Raw genomic sequence first — 18,045 nt, forward strand, 5'->3', positions numbered from 1 at the left:
GAGTTGATCGCGAGCTGCCGTTGTTCGCAGTGCAGCGATCAGGCTAAATATCGTCATTTCTGCGCATGCGTATGCACCGCAATGCGCAGGCGCGTCGTACGGGTCCAATGAGCATTGTGGGTTTGTACAGAGTGTAACGTACATTCCAGTCGCACGGCCGAACGCAGGAAGATTGACATGAAGTGGGCGTTTCTGGGTGGCAACTGACCATTTTCAGGGAGTGCTTAGAAAAACGCAGACGTGGTTGAAAAAACGCAGACATGGCTGGGCGGGTGTGTGACGTCAAAAGCCGTTCCTCCGTCGTTAGAATCAACGCATGCGAAGAGTAACTACAGGGCTGGTCTTGTTCTTCACAAAAAGATTTTGCAGGCGCTCTGCTGCACAAGCATTTGCACTTCTGCAAAGCGAAAATACATTCCCCAGTGGGCGGCGACAGCGCGTGTGCATGGCTTCTAAAAACTGCTAGCGAGCGATCAACTTGGAATGACCCCCTAAGTAGTGTACAGCCGTACAGCATTGTGACACGCCAATAAAAGAGTGACAGGCTTGGCCATATGCAGACCATTGTATAGAACCGAGTAAACAACATGCACCTGCAGTCTAATCAGCCTGACCTTTTAGTCTTGTGACTCAGACATGTGATGTTATTGTTGTTGATGAGTTATGCACAATAACACTTAGTTAAAAGACAGCTTGTAGCGTTTAACCATTTAGCTACATGCCAGCAGAGTGAAGTGGCGGGCTGGGAACATGATGATGCGATTCAGTGTAAATGGCATCATCCTGGCAATGCTGCAAAATAACTTTTCAGGTATTCCCACAAAGATGCCACATATGGCCACCTGTGGACAGAAAACCTGCAGCAATAACTATACAAAAACTACTCTATCTTGTGTTTTTATTATAATTCTGCAACTATGTCATCATCATTACTCTGTGTGACTAACGCTTACTCTACCAAGGCAAAATTACATTTACATAATTAATTATGCAACACATATGCATATTTTGCAGTCAGTATACAATCCTTATGATACCTACTTGTATACAATATTTTTTCATCATCCTGAGATGCAATACGGACTACTTCTAAATAATATACTGTATCAATAGCACTCTGAAATCACACCTACCTAATGATCCTTGTCATAGAGTACTTTACTTATACAGTAGATACCCAAAACTGTGAAAAGCCTATAATTAGATTTTATTTCCTACAAGTGAAAAGCGATGTCTTACAATTCCTTCTATCACCTTCTTCACATGTGACACTGCATTAGGAGGTCCTCAAGAGTTCAGCAGTGAACTTTGAAGCTCCCATCATACTTTTGTCCTTAAGCCAATTACCTTTTTAATCGCTGTTATTTCAACACTCCAATCGGAATGCTACGAAGGATCAGGCACCAGCAATCATTCTCAGCTCCTAGCTGTACAGAGCTGTGTTTTGTTGTATACAGGGCAAGCGGTATTATAAATTTGCTGATTTATGACTCTCCCTGGCAGGTGATGGACTTACATTATGTTTGGTTTTGGTGATTGTACAGAAATACAATATATAGAGGGGCTGTTAGTCAGAGTCATGAAAAGACTTACAGGCCCCCCAGCCAGCCCCCTCCCCATTTCCCATGGCTTTAAACTGTCTGTGCTATACACTGAATTTTAAGCATTAGTTTATCTTTCAGTGGTTTCTGCAGAATGATAAATGCATGGATGATATATCTTCCTAGTGAAGGAGTTGTGAGGAGTAAACTGATCAGGGCTTTGGCTGTCAAGCGCCTTTGCCCCTCCTGTCAATTTGATGGAAATATTTATCCCATAGTATTTATGCAAATATTGAACTACTGTATACTGATGCAAATAAGTAATCTTCCTGTACCAACCAAGGTATTTTTATGTTTTCCCATTTCTTGTGTATTTTCGATAAAATAAATAGTAGATATTGAAATACATAAATGGTTAATGAGGGACCAATGTACAGTATCAATGTGCAGAAATTAGAGTGATTATCTGCCACCTTAAACTCATCATTGCAATATGTCAATAAAATACTGGCCAAAATATTGGCCACAACACAGCTTCTGCAGTAGTACTTGCTCAAAGCAATAAGGGTTAACTTACGCTTTTACTACATAAAGGAAAAATGCTTTACTTAAAGTTTAAATCCTTATTAATGCCTATCGCCATCCTGATAGGGGCTTATTTGTACCATGTGATCCCTTTTCCATAATTGGCAGGTCCCCTATGGTGTTTAGACCAAAGCCTTTTGCCATTGTAAAAATAAATTTTTCGCTGGCCATACGGTTTTTCGCCTTTTGACAACCAGAGCCCTTAAATCATGGGGAATAATGACTTGCACTTTTTAATTATTTTATGATTACTGTACACCAGCAGCACTGAACATGGGCAGCGAATTGTTTCAGGGGCAAATCTGGATAATTCTGTCCACTGTTCGAGCTTGTTCTGCTAACATCCCTAGAGTTCATAAAAATCCGTAGAGCTACAGTACCACGGTGCAAGTCAGGTGAGCTGTCATGATTTAGGGCATGATTCTGAGTCATATGTAAATTGGTTGCAATTCTGGCCACTTCCTTGGTGCGGTCAATCTGTCTGAAAGCAGACACAAAGTACCTCTGCATATACTCACAATTGAATAGCCTGCAACTCTGTCTGCAAACCCGCAACACAACCATGAAATGCTTCTTCATGCAAACACACCATTGACACGCAGTATTGACCATTCAGACGTACATCAGAAACAACCAAGGTGTGTATGGTTCTCAATCGCTTGGTAATGCTCTCTACAGATCACGACACATGAGTACAGTAGTTTGCGAAAAAGATCTCATTGCATTTGGAATTGCATGTAATTGTGAATGAAGCACCCCAATATAACTCTCTCTGCACATGTTACATCTGCCCCACCTGCAGTGCAGCATGGTTTTGCCCGTTAGTGTGATTTTTTTGGTTTGCTAACAAGCCTGAATAAGGCCCTATGGTGGTCATTCCGAGTTGATCACTAGATGCATTAGTTCGCTGTGCAGGGATGAGGCAAATAAACGGCACTTCTGCGCATGTGTATGTGGCGCAATGCACACGCACAACGTACTATTACAACAAACTATGTAGTTTCACACAGAGTCTAGCGAAGCTTTTCAGTCGCATTGCTGGCCGCAGAGTGATTGACAGGAAGTGGGCGTTTCTGGGTGTCAACTGATCGTTTTCAGGGAGTGTTCGAAAAAATGCAGACTTGCCAGGAAAAACGCAGGCTTTGGCTGGGCGAACGCAGGGCGTGTTTGTTACGTCAAAACAGAAACTGAACAGTCTGAAGTGATCACAAGTGCTGAGTAGGTACTGAGCTACTCTAAAACTGCACAAAAAAACTTTGTAGCCTCTCTGCGATCCTTTAGTTCGCACTTCTGCTAAGCTAAAATACACTCCCAGTGGGAGGCGGCATAGCGTTTGCACGGCTGCTAAAAACTGCTAGCGAGCGATCAACTAGGAATGACCACCTATATCTCTTAGGTTGCACTTGTGTCTTTTGAAGAAAGGAGTTCCAATATGAAATGTAAAAAGTGTTTGTTTCCATTAGATGTTGTATCTGCTGCCAACCTTAGTTGTGATGACTGATACAGTGAATTCTTCATCATTTCTGCAATGATAAAGTGATAGAGATTATGAGCCCTTAGTCTGTGTGTAGGGCAACACTGCGGGAGAAGGGAATCTACTATTGAAATAGGAGAGAATGATTTCTCCTGCTGGGACAATCTCCGGTATCAATCAAGAGGGAAAGGGGGTTATTTTGTTTAATTTGAATAAGCAACTAAGGATTTGTTGTAAAATGTATATATATATATATATATATATATATATATATATATGTACACACTGCTCAAAAAAATAAAGGGAACACTTAAACAACACAATGTAACTCCAAGTCAATCACACTTCTGTGAAATCAAACTGTCCACTTAGGAAGCAACACTGATTGACAATCAATTTCACATGCTGTTGTGCAAATGGAATAGACAACAGGTGGGAATTATAGGCAATTAGCAAGACACCCCCAGTAAAGGAGTTGTTCTGCAGGTGGTGACCACAGACCACTTCTCAGCTCCTATACTTTCTGGCTGATGTTTTGGTCACTTTTGAAAGCTTGTGGTGCTTTCACTCTAGTGGTAGCATGAGACGGCGTCTACAACCCACACAAGTGGCTCAGGTAGTGCAGCTCATCCAGGATGGCACATCAATGCGAGCTGTGGGAAGAAGGTTTGCTGTGTCTGTCAGCGTAGTGTCCAGAGCATGGAGGCACTACCAGGAGACAGGCCAGTACATCAGGAGACATGGAGGAGGCCGTAGGAGGGCAACAACCCAGCAGCAGGACCGCTACCTCCGCCTTTGTGCAAGGAGGAACAGGAGGAGCACTGCCAGAACCCTGCAAAATGACCTCCAGCAAGCCACAAATGTGCATGTGTCTACTCAAACGATCAGAAACAGACTCCATGAGGGTGGTATGAGTGCCCGACATCCACAGGTGGGGCTTGTGCTTACAGCCCAACACCGTGCAGGACGTTTGGCATTTGCCAGAGAACACCAAGATTGGCAAATTCGCCACTGGCGCCCTGTGCTCTTCACAGATGAAAGCAGGTTCTCACTGAGCACATGTGACAGACGTGACACAGTCTGGAGATGCCAAGGAGAATGTTCTGCTGCCTGCAACATCCTCCAGCATGACCAGTTTGGCAGTGGATCAGTAATGGTGTGGGGTGGCATTTCTTTGGGGGGCCGCACAGCCCTCCATGTGCTCGCCAGAGGTAGCCTGACTGCCATTAGGTACCAAGATGAGATCCTCAGACCCCTTGTGAGACCATATGCTGGTGCGGTTGGCCCTGGGTTCCTCCTAATGCAAGACAATGCTAGACCTCATGTGGCTGGAGTGTGTCAGCAGTTCCTGCAAGATGAAGGCATTGATGCTATGGACTGGCCCGCCCGTTCCCCAGACCTGAATCCACTAGAGCACATCTGGGACATCATGTCTCGCTCCATCCACCAATGCCACGTTGCACCACAGACTGTCCAGGAGTTGGCGGATGCTTTAGTCCAGGTTTGGGAGGAGATCCCTCAGGAGACCATCCGCCACCTCATCAGGAGCATGCCCAGGCATTGTAGGGAGGTCATACAGGTACGTGGAGGCCACACACACTACTGAGCCTCATTTTGACTTGTTTTAAGGACATTACATCAAAGTTGGATCAGCCTGTAGTGTGTTTTTCCACTTTCATTTTGAGTGTGACTCCAAATCCAGACCTCCATGGGTTAATAAATTTGATTTCCATTGATCATTTTTGTGTGATTTTGTTGTCAGCACGTTCAACTATGTAAAGAAAAAAGTATTTAATAATAATATTTAATTCATTCAGATCTAGGATGTGTTATTTTAGTGATCCCTTTATTTTTTTGAGCAGTGTATAATATGAATATACACTCTTATCCATGACTGTAAGCCCTTTTGAAGGAATAAAAGTATCTCCGATCCAAAAATACATCTTACAGAACCCTATTATCTATCAAAAAGAAACTTTTTATCATTTCTGCCATATCTGTCACAACTATTATTCTCTAAAGGTAGTTGAGATGTTCAGAGGAGACATGCTATTTTCCTGTGTAGGTAATAGGGTGATTACAGATTGTCATTAAATAATTGTTGCTCCTCTCTCACCCGTTTTACCGGTTGCCACAGAGACCACAGCACCAAAAATGCATCCCTGAGATTCTACTTCAGAGGTGTCCGCACAAATTGCTCTCAAGCGAAGCATTGTTAAATTACACAAGCTACAGTAACAGGGTGGTAATTATTATTACTGCCTTCCAGTATCACATGCCATTACAGGGATACATTATTTAGCACACTTTGCCTTTCTTTATAGAGTGATGAAAAAACTGTTTTGAATGGATAAAAGCGAAAAAAAAAAAAAAAAAACTAAGAGAAGGAAGTTTATAAGTAAACGAGTAAACCTTGCGGTTATTAAATACAGTATACCCATTCCTCATTATCGATAAGAAGACTACATGCGTATAACCTTTGTGTTAGCAGCTGCAAATTATGCAGGAAAGTACAGAGCATAATACATCTCTGTCTGTAACAATCAGTAGATTTAAGGGTGAGGGCATCAACAAAATGAAACAAACTACAAACCCCCCGTATGTACTGTAAGTGTGAGATATTAATCATGTTATGATCAATATCTGAAAAGTTTAAAGCATACAGGTAATTTATACTGTAATGCTTATCTTTTTTCCCTAGTTCCTTTTACATTATTCTATAGAGCTGACACAGAACGTTATTAGAGTATGAATGTTCGCATTGCCTATGTAGTGTAAATGCGCACTGCGGAATCTCAAAAGATGCTTCTATGCTTTCAACCATGAGGAGGAATGGGGGTGAGAAGATGTATTCTCATGTAGGCAAAGTTCAATAAAGGTGTGTTTACCCAAATGCAGTCCAGCACATAGTGTACATACATCTGTTAGGAGGTGCATCTTTTGTACCTCGTATAGAGCAGGGGAAAGTATATTCCGATGGTGATGATGACTTCTAGTAAACTAACATACTGTATGCTTGTGGTGATAAAGAGATGGCTCTTTTCAAGATGTGTGCAACTCTTTGTAAGGCTGTTTTTTGATTACTCTCTTCTTTTGAGTAATGTATTCATTCCTCCCAACTGTACCAGTTTTCATGGGACAGTCTCATTCTTTGGGCACTGTCCCGCTGTCCCATCTGCGGGACACATTGTCCCGCAGTGGGGGAGCAGTTGGGTGGACCTTGTCACTTGCTGCTCAGCTAGGAGCAGTAGTGAATAGATGCGGCAGACAGAAGGAATGGGGGCATGGCCAACAGCTCACATAGCGCTTGGACATGCCCCCTCAGTGACCAAATTGGGACCATGCCTCCTTTAGCAGAGGCCATGCACCCTATGCGGGTGGGTGTTGCTTTGCCATGACAGGAAGTCTCTTGAATACTTGTCAGTATATAATACGGGATGCACAGATGTGTCCTCATACATCTAGCCTCAGTATGCCATGCAGCACGACATGCCTGGTGGGAGTGAGCCACCAGATCCTGTGCAACTCTGCTGCTCGGGGATATACAAGTGTCACATATCAAATGAATTAGCACAGTCTCCTGGCATTGCCACTAAGATGCATTTTTGGGTCAAAAGACGCTTATGGGACCTGGCACGCCATGTGGGGATGTTTGGCACGACTGTAGAAGCAATATATGAGGACACATCTGTAGTTAAATATAGCACAGTCAAGACTTAGACACCAAAATGTTGACTGTCTTAATGTTAATCATCGTTAGTATGTAGACAACCAAAAGGCATATAGGGTTATCGGGAGACAGAGTCATAGGGCCTAATTCAGACCTGATCGTAGCCGTGCAAAATTTTGCATGGCTACTATCAGTTTCTCAAACATGCTGGGGGGACGCCCAGCACAGGGTTAGTCCGCCACGCATGTCTGCCCCCCCCCCCCCCCACACACACACACAAGTACAAAAGCATCGCACGGCGGAAAGGTAGACACTTGAAAAGGTCAACTGGAACAAAAGGTCAACACTGAAATGGCTGGCACATAACGAGTCAACACACGTTTTTAATTTTTTGCTATGTCATTTTCAACGTTAAATCATATGGAACTCCAAATAGTGTATCACGTGACCCCGCCACGCTTCAGGCAAAGTGCCTCTTTCTGCTACTGCTTGGCTTGGCTCAGGTTCCTACTCCCAATCCTAGTTTACACTGATGAAAAGGCTGAAAAAAAGACAAAAAAAGACGTGTGTTGACGTTATGCATGTCGACCATTGTCATGTCGACCTCTTGGACCTGACGACCTTTTACTTGTCAACCTTGTACATGACAGCATTTTGATCATGTCGACCTTTTGTACCTATTGACATGTCAACCATATGGAGTGGACCTATTGACTGTCAACCTAATACTGGTCAACCTATCATCAAATACCAACACCAGCCCTGTCCTGATGAATAGGCCGTAATTCAGTCCACACAGACATGGCACGCTTATGCTAATTTACAAAAATCCTGTTGATGCCCAGTTACAGCTATTTAGTTATAAGTGGAGATTGGGCTAACTTCTGTGCAACCCTGAATATCCCCACATGTCCGCAATGATGCATATGTTTGCCTTGGATGGCCTCAGACATATGCGCATTGTGAATAATTTGTTTTACATACATCTCTTAATCAAGTCCTTGGTTTGTAATCGGCAGATAAGGGTTACCTTGTGATGGTAGCCTTTTGTGGTGCATGTTTTTGAATTAAATGGTTGTTGTTGGTGTTTATCTGATGTCCCCTTGAGTTTCACACAATAAAATTATTATTATTATTATTATTATTATTATTATCATTATTATTATTATTATTATTAACAGTTTCTTATATAGCGCAGCAAATTCTGTTGTGCTTTACAACTGGACACAATTAGAAGACAAAACTAGGTAAAAGCAAACAGTCAGAGGCAGGAGGGCCCTGCTTGCAAGCTTACAATCTATGGGAAAATAGGCTATCTATACACAAGGGTAGGTGCTATCTATTGCATAGTTGCCCACCAGATTGTAAAGGTTCTTGGTGGATTGCATGATATCACATCACAGCAGTGATGAACCGGGGTCAGGAGGAAAGGAGCGTGAAGAAGAAAAATATGTGAGTATATGTGTGGACTGTAATGTGGGGATATAATTAGATAGGAAAGCTATGAATGTAATGTGAGCAGTTCTGGAATTTGATAAGCTTGTCTGAATAGGTGAGTTTTCAGGGAATGTTTGAAGGTTTGAAGACTAGAGGAGAGTCTTATTGTACGTGGTAGGGCATTCCACAGAGTGGCTGCAGCCCGAAGAAAGTCCTGTAATCGTGCATGGGAGCAGGTAATGAGTGTGGACAGGGGCGGATTGGGAAATGAAAGTGGCCCTGGAAAAATTTCTAGAAGTGGCCTCATGCGGGCGGCACCAAAACAAATGTGGGCGTAGCCAATACCAAAGTAGGCGGGATTACTTCAAAATGTAATATAGGCGTTGTTACACCAACAAAAGGCAGAGCATGTCATATTAGCTGGACCTAACTCATTAAAACTTTTAGATAGTATTGTGATGTAGCAGAAATATTTAAACAATTGAAACTGGTTTGACATTTAGGGGGTCATTCCGAGTTGTTCGCTCACTAGCAGTTTTTAGCAGCCGTGCAAACGCATTGTCGCCGCCTACCGGGGAGTGTATTTTCGCTTTGCAGAAGTGCGAACGCTTGTGCAGCAGAGCACCTGCAAAATCTTTTTGTGCAAAACAAGACCAGCCCTGTAGTTACTGTTCGTGTGCATTGATTCTAACGACGGAGGGACGGCTTTTGACGTCACCCACCCACCCAGCGTTCGCCCAGCCATGCCTGCGTTTTTCCAGGCACGCCTGCGTTTTTCCTAACACTCCCAGAAAACGGTCAGTTGCCACCCAGAAACGCCATCTTCCTGTCAATCTCCTTGCGAATGGCTGTATGACTGAAAGCTTCGCTAGAACCTGTGCAAAACCACAATGCTCTTTATACCCGTATGTAATGCGTGCACATTGCGGTGCATACGCATGCGCAGGTTAGCCTTTTTTTTCACTGATCGCTACGCAGCAAACAACAGCAGCTAGCGATCAACTCGGAATGACCCCCTTAATCCTCTGCACACTCACTAAATATATTTTAAAGCAATTGCAGCTATACTCTATTAGAGATGAGCGCCTGAAATTTTTCGGGTTTTGTGTTTTGGTTTTGGGTTCGGTTCCGCGGCCGTGTTTTGGGTTCGAACGCGTTTTGGCAAAACCTCACCGAATTTTTTTTGTCGGATTCGGGTGTGTTTTGGATTCGGGTGTTTTTTTCAAAAAACACTAAAAAACAGCTTAAATCATAGAATTCGGGGGTCATTTTGATCCCAAAGTATTATTAACCTCAAAAACCATAATTTACACTCATTTTCAGTCTATTCTGAATACCTCACACCTCACAATATTATTTTTAGTCCTAAAATTTGCACCGAGGTCGCTGTGTGAGTAAGATAAGCGACCCTAGTGGCCGACACAAACACCGGGCCCATCTAGGAGTGGCACTGCAGTGTCACGCAGGATGTCCCTTCCAAAAAACCCTCCCCAAACAGCACATGACGCAAAGAAAAAAAGAGGCGCAATGAGGTAGCTGTGTGAGTAAGATTAGCGACCCTAGTGGCCGACACAAACACCGGGCCCATCTAGGAGTGGCACTGCAGTGTCACGCAGGATGGCCCTTCCAAAAAACCCTCCCCAAACAGCACATGACGCAAAGAAAAAAAGAGGCGCAATGAGGTAGCTGTGTGAGTAAGATTAGCGACCCTAGTGGCCGACACAAACACCGGGCCCATCTAGGAGTGGCACTGCAGTGTCACGCAGGATGTCCCTTCCAAAAAACCCTCCCCAAACAGCACATGACGCAAAGAAAAAAAGAGGCGCAATGAGGTAGCTGTGTGAGTAAGATTAGCGACCCTAGTGGCCGACACAAACACCGGGCCCATCTAGGAGTGGCACTGCAGTGTCACGCAGGATGTCCCTTCCAAAAAACCCTCCCCAAACAGCACATGACGCAAAGAAAAAAAGAGGCGCAATGAGGTAGCTGACTGTGTGAGTAAGATTAGCGACCCTAGTGGCCGACACAAACACCGGGCCCATTTAGGAGTGGCACTGCAGTGTCACGCAGGATGTCCCTTCCAAAAAACCCTCCCCAATCAGCACATGATGCAAAGAAAAAGAAAAGAAAAAAGAGGTGCAAGATGGAATTGTCCTTGGGCCCTCCCACCCACCCTTATGTTGTATAAACAAAACAGGACATGCACACTTTAACCAACCCATCATTTCAGTGACAGGGTCTGCCACACGACTGTGACTGATATGACGGGTTGGTTTGGACCCCCCCCAAAAAAGAAGCAATTAATCTCTCCTTGCACAAACTGGCTCTACAGAGGCAAGATGTCCACCTCATCATCACCCTCCGATATATCACCGTGTACATCCCCCTCCTCACAGATTATCAATTCGTCCCCACTGGAATCCACCATCTCAGCTCCCTGTGTACTTTGTGGAGGCAATTGCTGCTGGTCAATGTCTCCGCGGAGGAATTGATTATAATTCATTTTAATGAACATCATCTTCTCCACATTTTCTGGATGTAACCTCGTACGCCGATTGCTGACAAGGTGAGCGGCGGCACTAAACACTCTTTCGGAGTACACACTTGTGGGAGGGCAACTTAGGTAGAATAAAGCCAGTTTGTGCAAGGGCCTCCAAATTGCCTCTTTTTCCTGCCAGTATAAGTACGGACTGTGTGACGTGCCTACTTGGATGCGGTCACTCATATAATCCTCCACCATTCTATCAATGTTGAGAGAATCATATGCAGTGACAGTAGACGACATGTCCGTAATCGTTGTCAGGTCCTTCAGTCCGGACCAGATGTCAGCATCAGCAGTCGCTCCAGACTGCCCTGCATCACCGCCAGCGGGTGGGCTCGGAATTCTGAGCCTTTTCCTCGCACCCCCAGTTGCGGGAGAATGTGAAGGAGGAGATGTTGACAGGTCGCGTTCCGCTTGACTTGACAATTTTGTCACCAGCAGGTCTTTCAACCCCAGCAGACTTGTGTCTGCCGGAAAGAGAGATCCAAGGTAGGCTTTAAATCTAGGATCGAGCACGGTGGCCAAAATGTAGTGCTCTGATTTCAACAGATTGACCACCCGTGAATCCTTGTTAAGCGAATTAAGGGCTCCATCCACAAGTCCCACATGCCTAGCGGAATCGCTCCGTGTTAGCTCCTCCTTCAATGTCTCCAGCTTCTTCTGCAAAAGCCTGATGAGGGGAATGACCTGACTCAGGCTGGCAGTGTCTGAACTGACTTCACGTGTGGCAAGTTCAAAGGGCATCAGAACCTTGCACAACGTTGAAATCATTCTCCACTGCGCCTGAGACAGGTGCATTCCACCTCCTATATCGTGCTCAATTGTATAGGCTTGAATGGCCTTTTGCTGCTCCTCCAACCTCTGAAGCATATAGAGGGTTGAATTCCACCTCGTTACCACTTCTTGCTTCAGATGATGGCAGGGCAGGTTCAGTAGTTTTTGGTGGTGCTCCAGTCTTCTGTACGTGGTGCCTGTACGCCGAAAGTGTCCCGCAATTCTTCTGGCCACCGACAGCATCTCTTGCACGCCCCTGTCGTTTTTAAAAAAATTCTGCACCACCAAATTCAAGGTATGTGCAAAACATGGGACGTGCTGGAATTTGCCCATATTTAATGCACACACAATATTGCTGGCGTTGTCCGATGCCACAAATCCACAGGAGAGTCCAATTGGGGTAAGCCATTCCGCGATGATCTTCCTCAGTTGCCGTAAGAGGTTTTCAGCTGTGTGCGTATTCTGGAAACCGGTGATACAAAGCGTAGCCTGCCTAGGAAAGAGTTGGCGTTTGCGAGATGCTGCTACTGGTGCCGCCGCTGCTGTTCTTGCGGCGGGAGTCCATACATCTACCCAGTGGGCTGTCACAGTCATATAGTCCTGACCCTGCCCTGCTCCACTTGTCCACATGTCCGTGGTTAAGTGGACATTGGGTACAACTGCATTTTTTAGGACACTGGTGAGTCTTTTTCTGACGTCCGTGTACATTCTCGGTATCGCCTGCCTAGAGAAGTGGAACCTAGATGGTATTTGGTAACGGGGGCACACTGCCTCAATAAATTGTCTAGTTCCCTGTGAACTAACGGCGGATACCGGACGCACGTCTAACACCAACATAGTTGTCAATGCCTCAGTTATCCGCTTTGCAGCAGGATGACTGCTGTGATATTTCATCTTCCTCGAAAAGGACTGTTGAACAGTCAATTGCTTACTGGAAGTAGTACAAGTGGGCTTACGACTTCCCCTCTGGGATGACCATCGACTCCCAGCAGCAACAACAGCAGCGCCAGCAGCAGTAGGCGTTACACGCAAGGATGCATCGGAGGAATCCCAGGCAGGAGAGGAATCGTCAGAATTGCCAGTGACATGGCCTGCAGGACTATTGGCATTCCTGGGGAAGGAGGAAATTGACACTGAGGGAGTTGGTGGGGTGGTTTGCGTGAGCTTGGTTACAAGAGGAAGGGATTTACTGGTCAGTGGACTGCTTCCGCTGTCACCCAAAGTTTTTGAACTTGTCACTGACTTATTATGAATGCGCTGCAGGTGACGTATAAGGGAGGATGTTCCGAGGTGGTTAACGTCCTTACCCCTACTTATTACAGCTTGACAAAGGGAACACACGGCTTGACACCTGTTGTCCGCATTTCTGGTGAAATACCTCCACACCGAAGAGCTGATTTTTTTGGTATTTTCACCTGGCATGTCAATGGCCATATTCCTCCCACGGACAACAGGTGTCTCCCCGGGTGCCTGACTTAAACAAACCACCTCACCATCAGAATCCTCCTGGTCAATTTCCTCCCCAGCGCCAGCAACACCCATATCCTCCTCATCCTGGTGTACTTCAACACTGACATCTTCAATCTGACTATCAGGAACTGGACTGCGGGTGCTCCTTCCAGCACTTGCAGGGGGCGTGCAAATGGTGGAAGGCGCATGCTCTTCACGTCCAGTGTTGGGAAGGTCAGGCATCGCAACCGACACAATTGGACTCTCCTTGTGGATTTGGGATTTCGAAGAATGCACAGTTCTTTGCTGTGCTGCTTTTGCCAGCTTGAGTCTTTTCATTTTTCTAGCGAGAGGCTGAGTGCTTCCATCCTCATGTGAAGCTGAACCACTAGCCATGAACATAGGCCAGGGCCTCAGCCGTTCCTTGCCACTCCGTGTCGTAAATGGCATATTGGCAAGTTTACGCTTCTCCTCCGACAATTTTATTTTAGGTTTTGGAGTCCTTTTTTTTCTGATATTTGGTGTTTTGGATTTGACATGCTCTGTACTATGACATTGGGCATCGGCCTTGGCAGACGACGTTGCTGGCATTTCATCGTCTCGGCCATGACTAGTGGCAGCAGCTTCAGCACGAGGTGGAAGTGGATCTTGATCTTTCCCTAATTTTGGAACCTCAACATTTTTGTTCTCCATATTTTAATAGGCACAACTAAAAGGCACCTCAGGTAAACAATGGAGATGGATACTAGTATACAATTATGGACTGCCTGCCGAGTGCAGACACAGAGGTAGCCACAGCCGTGAACTACCGCACTGTACTGTGTCTGCTGCTAATATATAGACTGGTTGATAAAGAGATAGTATACTCGTAACTAGTATGTATGTATAAAGAAAGAAAAAAAAACCACGGTTAGGTGGTATATACAATTATGGACGGGCTGCCGAGTGCCGACACAGAGGTAGCCACAGCCGTGAACTACCGCACTGTACTGTGTCTGCTGCTAATATATAGACTGGTTGATAAAGAGATAGTATACTCGTAACTAGTATGTATGTATAAAGAAAGAAAAAAAAAACCAAGGTTAGGTGGTATATACAATTATGGACGGGCTGCCGAGTGCCGACACAGAGGTAGCCACAGCCGTGAACTACCGCACTGTACTGTGTCTGCTGCTAATATAGACTGGTTGATAAAGAGATAGTATACTCGTAACTAGTATGTATGTATAAAGAAAGAAAAAAAAACCACGGTTAGGTGGTATATACAATTATGGACGGGCTGCCGAGTGCCGACACAGAGGTAGCCACAGCCGTGAACTACCGCACTGTACTGTGTCTGCTGCTAATATAGACTGGTTGATAAAGAGATAGTATACTCGTAACTAGTATGACTATAAAGAAAGAAAAAAAAACCACGGTTAGGTGGTATATACAATTATGGACGGGCTGCCGAGTGCCGACACAGAGGTAGCCACAGCCGTGAACTACCGCACTGTACTGTGTCTGCTGCTAATATAGACTGGTTGATAAAGAGATAGTATACTACTAATATTATATATACTGGTGGTCAGGTCACTGGTCACTAGTCACACTGGCAGTGGCACTCCTGCAGCAAAAGTGTGCACTGTTTAATTTTAATATAATATTATGTACTCCTGGCTCCTGCTATAACCTATAACTGGCACTGCAGTGCTCCCCAGTCTCCCCCACAATTATAAGCTGTGTGAGCTGAGCACAGTCAGATATATATATACATTGATGCAGCACACTGGGCTGAGCAGTGCACACAGATATGGTATGTGACTGAGTCACTGTGTGTATCGTTTTTTTCAGGCAGAGAACGGATATATTAAATAAAACAAACAACTGCACTGTCTGGTGGTCACTGTGGTCGTCAGTCACTAAACTCTGCACTCTCTTCTACAGTATCACAGCCTCAGGTCAATCTCTCTCTCTCTCTCTCAACCCTAATCTAAATGGAGAGGACGCCAGCCACGTCCTCTCCCTATCAATCTCAATGCACGTGTGAAAATGGCGGCGACGCGCGGCTCCTTATATAGAATCCGAGTCTCGCGAGAATCCGACAGCGTCATGATGACGTTCGGGCGCGCTCGGGTTAACCGAGCAAGGCGGGAGGATCCGAGTCTGCTCGGACCCGTGAAAAAAACATGAAGTTCGTGCGGGTTCAGATTCAGAGAAACCGAACCCGCTCATCTCTATACTCTATTACAGTGGTTCTCAAGCTGGGTCCTCAGGACCCCAAACAGCTCACATTATCCAGGTCACCCGACATGTGCACAGGTATATTCATTACTCACTAAGGCTTGGCAGGAAGGAGCCTGTACATTCACATTATACCACACGGTATGAGCAGAAATCACACATTACAGCACACAGAATGAGCCAAAATTCACATTATAGCACACGGTATGAGCCGAAATTTACATTATGCCACATGGTATGAGACAAAATTCAGGGAGAGTGACAGCAGGGACATAGGGACAGGGAGAGTGACAGATGGACAGGGGAAGTGACAGCAGGGACATGGAGAGTGACAGCAGGGACAGGGAAAGTGACAGCAGAGACAAAGGGATAGGGAAAGTGACAGCAGAGACATAGGGACAGGGAGAGTGACAGAGAGAGGGACAGCAAGGGCGTACAGTAGAGACTAGGGAGAGAGAAAGGCAGCAGGGTAAGATTACCTCTAGTCTTTAGTAGTGGTGGTGCTGAGAATGCTGTGGTCTGCGGTGCGGTGGATGAGGAGGCTGTGGTCGGCGCAGGGTGGAGGAGGCTGTGGGCCTCGCAGATGGTGCGTTAGAGGAGACTGCAGGAGTTGACAAAGAAGGACTGAGGGCGGCGGCGGGGTGGCAGAGGAGGCTGAGGGCGGCGTCCTTTGGTGCGTCACTGTAGCTCCTATGACCGCGGCGCTACTATTTCAAATCTAAATCTGCCACGGACTGGCAGCCAATAAAGAGCAGGCATGCGGCCGCTCCTGATTGGCTTTCGGTCCGCAGCAGATTTTAAATAGTAGCGCTGCGGTCACAGGAGCGAGAGCGCAATGCGGCGGCGGGGTTCTTCAAACTCAGTGCTCAAAGAAGTGCCGGTATACCGGCCCACTTCGAGCACTGACCCTTGGCAATAGCCCCCTCAGACAGATCATCTCTCCCTAGCACAGAATAGCAACCCCACCCCCCACCCCTGCAGATCATCTCTCCCTAGCACAGAATATTCCCGGTTAGATCATCTCCCCCAGCACTAAATAACCTTCCTCCTCGTCCTATGGAATATCTCCTCCTTCCTCCTCTCTCTCTCCTCCTCTCTCCCCCGCCCGTACAGATGTCCCCTCCTCTCACCACAGGCTGGCAGGGCAGGATGCAGCTGACAGCGGCCAAGGGAGCGGAGAGCAGGCTGCTGGACGCACCGCCCTCTCTTCCTTAGAGGTGCGTGACATCATTGGTGCTAGCGGCGCATGCACTTCTTCTCCTCCGGGTAGCGCGGGCCTTTTCTTAGGGGCCGCACTAGTAAAAACCTGTGACGTTGATAGGCTGGGGGGCGGAGCCACAAATGGCAGGCGGCCCACGCACCGCCTGGCCCACCGGGGATCTCCCCGGTGGATGTAATGGCCAATCCGGCCCTGAGTGTGGATGAGAGACGAATAAAATACTGCCAATAATGACCCTTGCTCTTCTCTATTGGTTATATTACAGCATCTGATACTGTATATACAATGAAGTTATTTAGGGGAGGAATGGAACAAAGCAGATTAATAATAGAGAGAGGGGAGGGGGGATTTTGATTAACAACAAATACCCATATTTTAGTAAAAAAATGTAGTGATGAGACAGTACTGTACCTTTAAATACAGTAGGTGTGCTTTTAATGTGAGCTTGTAACCTGACTACAGTACCTTTGAAGTGGTCATATTGCTCCTGTATAGACATACCCACTTAGTATTTCAGAGTAGTACAGGTTGAGTATCCCATTTCCAAATACGGAATATTCCAAAATACAGAACTTTTTGAGTGAGACGGAGACAGTGAAACCTTTTTTTTCTGGTGGCTCAATATACACAAACTTTGTTTAATACACAAAGGGGGTCATTCTGACCCGATCGCACGCTGCAGTTTATCACAGCAGTACGATCGGGTCAGTACTGCGCATGCGCTGGCACTGCAGTGCGCCGGCGCATGCCAGATGGCTGAAGGCCGTCATTGTCTAGCGATCGCCTCTGCCTGATTGACAGGCAGAGGCGGTCGCTGAGCAGGAGGGGGATGGACGGTGGCATTAAGCCGCCATTTAGGGGGCGCAGTCCGGCCAACGCAGACGTAGCCGGACCGTTGGGGGGGCGGGCCGCGACGGCTGCGTGACGTCACACGCAGCCGCTGCGACCCGGGCAGCGAAGAGGTTCTCCCGGCCAGCAACAGGAGCTGCGCTGGACGGGAGTTACTCCTCAAATGCAAAAGCATCGCCGCTGTGCGATGCTTTTGCATTTCTGCGGGGGAGCCGGCACTGACATGCGGGGCAGATTAGCCCTGTGCTGGGCGTCCCCCCGCATGTCTGAGTGCCTGATCGT

This window comes from Pseudophryne corroboree, chromosome 6 (genome assembly GCF_028390025.1).
Source record: "Pseudophryne corroboree isolate aPseCor3 chromosome 6, aPseCor3.hap2, whole genome shotgun sequence".
In the NCBI taxonomy this organism is placed as follows: Eukaryota; Metazoa; Chordata; class Amphibia; order Anura; family Myobatrachidae; genus Pseudophryne; species Pseudophryne corroboree.